At 41.7% G+C, this 5,000-nt stretch overlaps 1 protein-coding gene across 1 annotated transcript in view; it reads right to left on the bottom strand.

Annotated features, from left to right (window-relative positions):
- plekhg2 (pleckstrin homology domain containing, family G (with RhoGef domain) member 2) overlaps positions 1–5,000 on the bottom strand; it is a 54,128-nt gene that overhangs the window by 29,765 nt on the left and 19,363 nt on the right. The gene's annotated exons all lie outside the window — the stretch shown is intronic.

Below are 5,000 nucleotides of genomic sequence, written 5' to 3'. Positions count from 1 at the left end.
CCTGGAAAAAACTGGATTGAAGTCATATGATTTCTCTACGCCATGATTTTTTCTCTGAATCCAAGAATCATCGCACTTTGTCACGTTCACATTTTGTCAACACACCAACCTCTCACGTTTCTTGGTCATTTAACAGCAGCAGAGTTTGTCTTTGCTCCCCCCACCAAGAAGGAGCTCTCTGATTGGTCAGAAACATGCAAAACACTCTGAATGGAAACCACAACTACATTTACCATAAAAGTCAAGTAAAGAATATGTGTGTGAATACTCTAGCACCCCCCCACACACACACACACACAAACACACAGTGTGGCCACAAACAAACTCACGGCCCTTCGGCCGCTTTTTTCTCCTAAATTGGTTACAAAAACAAGCAATTTGTGTGCGTGAGTGTGTGTGTGTCTGTGTGTGTGTGTGTGTGTGTGTGTGTGTGTGTGTGTGTGTGTGTGTGAGTGTGTGTGTGTGGTGGTGAGAGTGTGTGTGTGTGTGTGTGTGTGTGTGTGTGTGAGTCTGTGTGTGTGTGTGTGTGTGTGTGAGTATAATAAGGCATATAATGAGAGGCCTTGGCCACATTCATCACCTTTTAAAGGCAACAGGAAACACACTGGAGGGCAGAGAGAGAGAGAGAGAGAGAGAGAGAGAGAGAGAGAGAGAGAGAGAGAGAGAGAGAGAGAGAGAGAGAGAGAGAGAGAGAGAGACACAGAGAGAGACAGAGAGAGAGAGAGAGAGAGAGAGAGAGAGAGAGAGAGCAGAGAGAGAGAGAGAAGGAGAGAGAGAGAGAGAGAGAGAGAGAGAGAGAGAGAGAGAGAGAGACAGAGAGAGAGAGAGAGAGAGGAAGAGAGAGAGAGAGAGAGAGAGAGAGAGAGACAGAGAGAGAGAGAGAGAGAGAGAGAGAGAGAGAGAGAGAGAGAGAGAGAGAGAGAGAGAGAGAGAGAGAGAGAGAGAGAGAGAGGGAGAGAGAGAAGTGATGGAGAGAAAGAAGAAGCAGAAGTTGGAGGAATGAGGAAGAGACAGAGGATTTCATCCAAACAACAGAGAGAAGGAGAAGAGGAGAAAAACAGAAGAACAGAAAACTCGAACTCAGAGTGAAGCTTCATCTCTGCTGCAGATTCGTCGACGTCCTCTCCGGAGCTTCAGAGACGAACGCTGCTGCTCCCGTTTTATTCTGGACGAACAGAAACTGAGACGTTTGGATTCAGTGACGTTAAATAATTGATCGTTAATGTTTCTGTTTCTCTTGCAACTGAAAATAAAAGTTGCTCTTCTAGTTATAAACATAACCGAGAGTCAGTCGACGACGCATGTGATTGGTGGAACTATGGTGTTTGTAGATGAAGCTTTCCTTCACTGTTGATGATGATGATGATGATGATGAAAAGGAGGAAGATCGATCTCTCTCTCTTTGTTTCCTCTCTCTCTCCGGCCGACTGCTCGCTCCTCTCTTTCCCTTCTCGTTCCCCAGATCCTCTCTGCGACCTCACACTCGCCCTCCCTCTGTGTTCTCCTCCACATTCCTCTCTGTCTTCTTGTCATTTTCTCTTTTTTATTCTTTACCCCTCTCCCACTTTTCCCCCATTTCATTTTATCTTTCCCTCGCTCTGTTTTTTCTCCTTCTTGCCCCTCTCTACCTCCCTCTCTCTCCCCCTCAGTTTCCTGTCCCACTTGGCTGCAGGATCCTCGCTGATGCTCACTTCTCTCTTTAAAGAAGCTGAGAAAAAGAACCAGATTCAGCGATTCCACCGATTTCTGATGTAGTCACACTTATTTCTGCGGGTTTGACAGAAATCTCTTCAAGTGACGGATAAAGATTGAACTGATAAAAAAAACTGATCCGAGTGTGTTGGAGAGAAAGTTTCACTTTTATGAGAAATTCAAGTTTTTAAAAACGTTTGAAGAACAAAGGAGATTTTGAAAAGACGCAGAGGAGCTGTTTCCACTTTCTCTCATTCTTCCTATTCCTCTTTGTGTGTGTCTGCATTGTTATTATTCTAATACACACACACGCACGCACACACACACACACACACACACACACGACGCAGGCCTATTATGGTCGTTGGTTCAGATTCACAGTGAGCGTGACATCATGTAGCCTCAATCAAAACCAGACTTCAGCAAAACCTCAAATACAGAGAGCAGCAGGAATGAAGGCTTACATTACAGGACAACACACACACACACACACACACACACACACACACACACACACACACACACACACACACACACACACACACACACACACACACACACACACACACCTATCATCTAACAGGCTTCTTTCCATCAGGACAGAGGAATTCTGGGATCGTTGCTTTGACTGCAGTTTAAAAAATGTGGAGACTAAAATCACCACGTTTCTGACTGTGGTGATGACGGACGCTGTTTTTCCCCCAAAATGCATCACACAAGTTTAAAAAAGTTCAGCGAGATTCAGGAGCTCAGCTGAGGGTTCGGACAGAAGAGAACAAACTCAGAAATCCTCAGTTTCTCTACAAAGCAGCAGACGGCTGTTACAATACTTCAGATAAGTTATTGTATTGATACTCGGTATCGACTCAGAATCAGAATCAGAATCAGAAAATGGAACATCTCTATAAATTTAAAAGATCAGAAAACATCTTTTCAGGTCAGATTTTTGGGTCAGTGTGGAACAGATACACGTTAATAATCATTATTCTGTTATAGAGTCTGAAAATCTGTTTCTCCTTTAACACACTGATCCAAACAATATCAGATGTCCCAAATGTTTCAAATTAAAAGCAATTATTGTTTTTATTCGTCTTGTTTCAGACAGTTACTGAAAAACTGTTTCCTCTTTTTTTCTTTTGACTGAATCTGAACAACACAAAGTTCACGTGTGACGTCCACATGAAAAGAGTCAGAGGAAACAAAGACGATGAGAGAAGGAGCTGAAGGTTCCCCCCCCACAGAAGGTCAGAGAGAGAGAACTGACAGACAGCTGATAAACCTGATGACAGAGCAGAGAGAGAGTGTGTGTCTGTCTGTGTGTGGGTGTGTGTGTGTGTGGGTGTGTGTGTGTGTGTGTGTGTGTCATGGCAGAGGATGAAGGCAGCAGTAAATTCTCTGTTTTACTTCAAAAGGATGTTTCACACTCCAGTTGGACAGATGGAGGCAACACACACACACACACACACACACACACACACACACACACACACACACACACACACACACACACACACACACCTGGACCAATGATGGATGAAACTCACACAACCAAAACACCAAGTCAGCAAATTCTACTGAGGAGTCTAAACTTTTTTCTTTCATTCAAAACTCCTGATTTCACTATGAAGACGTTGAAACTTGTTTCCAACAGGATGTCTCATAAATACTGATACTAATATTTCCCATAATGCAACAGCAACAATAATCATAATAACAATGGTAACGGCTGGTAACAGTGCACATTGTGTGGCAGAGTTTGCTGGGCCCTGTTTCTACGACAACCGTTGATATTTGGAGTGTTATAGATAATAGAGGTTTTTTAAAGGAGGTTTAATTCAAACATGTGTATATGATGTTTCCAGTGGATCACTTTATGAACAATGTGTTCACTGTTAAACACTATTAAACTCTATTAAACACTGTTAAACACTGTTAAACTCTATTAAACTCTATTAAACACTGTTAAACTCTATTAAACTCTATTAAACTCTATTAAACTCTATTAAACTCTATTAAACTCTATTAACACTGTTAAACACTGTTATCTTAAACTCTATTAAACTCTATTAAACACTGTTAAACACTATTAAACTCTATTAAACTCTATTAAACACTGTTAAACTCTATTAAACTCTATTAAACTCATTAATCTTTAACTCTTTAAAAAACTGTTAAACCTGAAACTAAAAACATTAAACACTGTTAACTCTATTAACTCATTAAACTCTATTAAACACTGTTAAACCTAACCTAACACTCTATTAAACTCTATTAAACACTGTTAAACTCTATTAAACTCTATTAAACACTGTTAAACTCTATTAAACTCTGTTAAACTCTGTTAAACACTATTAAACTCTATTAAACACTGTTAAACTCTATTAAACTCTATTAAACACTGTTAAACACTAACACCAAGACGTTTCACACAAGCACATTTAGCACATAATGGAAACCAACTTTGTTATAACAGTTATTAAACATCTACTTTCATTAAATTAGTTTGGTCCATGTCCCATCTGTTAACATGGAGGAGGAGCGGTTTATGACCTGTGATGCAGCCAGCCACCAGGGGGCGAGTGAGATGATTCGGCTTCACTCTCATTTGTGAAAATCGAAATTCAAATGTGTGACATTTTTAAACAGGAAATGTTTTAACTAAGAACAGAACATGTTGGATTTGCAATAGAGTGAGTGTGTGTGTGTGTGTGTGTGTGTGTGTGTGTGTGTGTGTGTGTGTGTGTGTGTGTGTGTGTGTGTGTGTGTGTGGAAGCCAGCTGCAGGTAAACTGGCCTGGAGGAATTCACACCTGGCCAATAAATCTAGACTTCAGCTCCTCCCAACACACACACACACACACACACACACACACACACACACACACACACACATCCACCTTGTCTCTGTTTATTTGTTTCCTTCAGTCGACCACAGCTGCTCCGTGATTGGCAGACAGGAACTTTTAACGGGCACCAACACCTTAAAATATGAGGCCGCCGCAGCCACAGTAACGAGTCGACCAATCACACAGCGGCGTTGGGCAGTTCAGATCCGTGCTGAGTGAGCTACAAGTGTTGCTGTGTTTTCATTGGTCGTGAAAGTCTGTGGGTGGATCACGTGCGATCATCAATGATGATTCCGACATGAGATAAAGTGATACTTTTCAGAAATGTAAACATCGGACATCTTGGTCTCGTCCCTTGAACTGGTCATTATTTTTTCGTGAAACAGTTCATCACCGAAGCGCAATGAATCCTGGGATATGTGAACCTGAGAAGGATCCAACCGTTGCAGCCTTCGTAGTTCGG

This window comes from Hippoglossus stenolepis, chromosome 4 (genome assembly GCF_022539355.2).
Source record: "Hippoglossus stenolepis isolate QCI-W04-F060 chromosome 4, HSTE1.2, whole genome shotgun sequence".
Taxonomy (NCBI): Eukaryota; Metazoa; Chordata; class Actinopteri; order Pleuronectiformes; family Pleuronectidae; genus Hippoglossus; species Hippoglossus stenolepis.
Note: the sequence above shows the minus strand (reverse complement) of the source record. Positions and strands in the feature narration are given on the sequence as shown.